The 1858-nt window shown below is 48.8% G+C and overlaps 1 pseudogene; it reads left to right on the top strand.

The window, feature by feature from the left end:
- Positions 1 to 577: 577 nt before the first annotated feature.
- LOC148118501 (Nuclear RNase P) lies at positions 578 to 781 on the top strand (annotated as a pseudogene).
- Positions 782 to 1858: the final 1077 nt, after the last annotated feature.

A 1858-nucleotide genomic window follows, 5' to 3' on the forward strand; every position in this document is an offset into this window, starting at 1 on the left:
CAGAGAGCCGTGAATTTCAGAACTCTGAACACGTGGAGCGGTGAGTGACGTCAGTTGAATCCCCCAAAAAGGGGAGGAAAAAGAATTTCAAAGTATAGGCCTAAAAAGAAAAGAAAATACAAAAAAAATCAAAGTTAAGGTATCTGAAAGAAGGTACAGAAAGCAACGGGGAAGAAAAATCCCTTAAGTTCAGTGCAGGAGGAGTGTGAACAGCAGCAAAAAAGGTGAGGTAACTAAGGCGGGACTATGAGGACGATGGGGTACGGGAGACCGCGGCTTCCGCTTCCTCTCTGTCCACCTGCGTACTCGCTGTTAGAGACTGGAGGCAACAGTCTCGTAGGGAGGCGAGTTTGATCGTGTTCGAAGACTGCCTTTCCTATTCTTAAAGAGCCACAGAGCTTTTGGAGGTGATTTTCGCCTAATTTTGTTAAGAGAGCTCAGTCTCTGGCTCTCACGTACAGAAAACTTGAACTTTGTTTGAGGAAGTAGCCGGCGGTGGTGGCGCACGCCTTTAATCCCAGCACTCGGGAGGCAGAGGCGGAAGCTGCGTGGCAGCGCCGCTAAAGACCTAAAGACGGAGAGGGGCCAAACTCTGAACTGTTTCCATAGCAACATGGGCGGGTGGAGATGAGTTCCCAGAGAACGGGGCTCCGCGCACGGGCAGACCGGGCAGGAGAAGCCCCCCCACGGGTGGGCGGAAGCCCCCCTTCGCCAGAGCTTGGAAAAGACTCACAGCCGGTGGTGCGAATTCAATGCCTGAGGTGAGGCTGAGGTACAGTTCGCAGTTACAGGATAAACCGGCGAGCCCGCGCACGGCCCGGGGCGGAGCCATGCCTTTGGGCCATGCGGAGCGCGCCATAATGGGCTTCAGAGGCGGAGCTGTGGCAGCCGCCGCCCTCAGCCAAGGTCGCTAAAAATTCAGTCAGATAAGAACATTTGTCGCTAAAAATTCAGTCAGATAAAAACATTTATCCCCCAAACATCGCCCCTTTGTCAGCAGGAAGTAGTCAGATGATCGATGGTCTACGCCCATTCTCCCTCAAAGAACTGGTCCTAATTATCATAATAAAGGCGCGTCAACCTGGTTACCATTACCTATTGCCTCTGGCAACGGGTGGAATAAAACAATGCTACCTAGAGGTTTTTCCATCTGAATAGAGGAGCTGGAGAGATGGCTCAATGGTTAAGAGCACTGCCTGCTCTTCCAAAGGTCCTGAGTTTAATTCCCAGTGACAACTGCTTTGGTTTTTAGACATAAGAGGGGGACTACACTACCAGTGACAGCTTCCCCCAGAGAAAGGATTTTTCTTGCATTCTTTACACTTAATTTTTAATTCAAAATTTTGCTGGTACAGGCAAACAAGATTTGCTTTTTGAAGCAGAGACCTACAGATCTCTAAGTTCAAAACCAGCCTACTTCCAGTACTGATTGTGCTGAATTTTTAAACTGAGAGTTTTTAGTACTCTTAAATGTTAATTTGGGAGGAGAGTTTTGTTTATGTTTTTCTAGGAATGCTGACATACATCTGGATGCCAATGAGACCGACCAAAGGGATAAAGAAGAAAGATGACCCAGTGGATGCTGAGTGTCCTGCTGTGGAAGATTCGTGCGGAGACAGCAGAGATGACCTTCTGGGCGGTCCCAAGAGCAACTGTTTCACACCATCGACTTGAGCAACACCCTGTGCAACCTCTTATCTCTTAACAATTTTCTGACTGACTCTATTTTGCCTTTTCCTTCCTTAGGAATGGGTGGGAGCAGAGATATCCTTGGCATGCTGTGTCTAGGTGGAAGTGCTGTATGTCCTTGATTGGTGTGCTACCTGCTAGCCCAAGTGAGGTGGGACAAGGTCTTTAT

The sequence above is a fragment of the Myodes glareolus genome, chromosome 22 (assembly GCF_982192425.1).
Source record: "Myodes glareolus chromosome 22, mMyoGla1.1, whole genome shotgun sequence".
Taxonomy (NCBI): Eukaryota; Metazoa; Chordata; class Mammalia; order Rodentia; family Cricetidae; genus Myodes; species Myodes glareolus.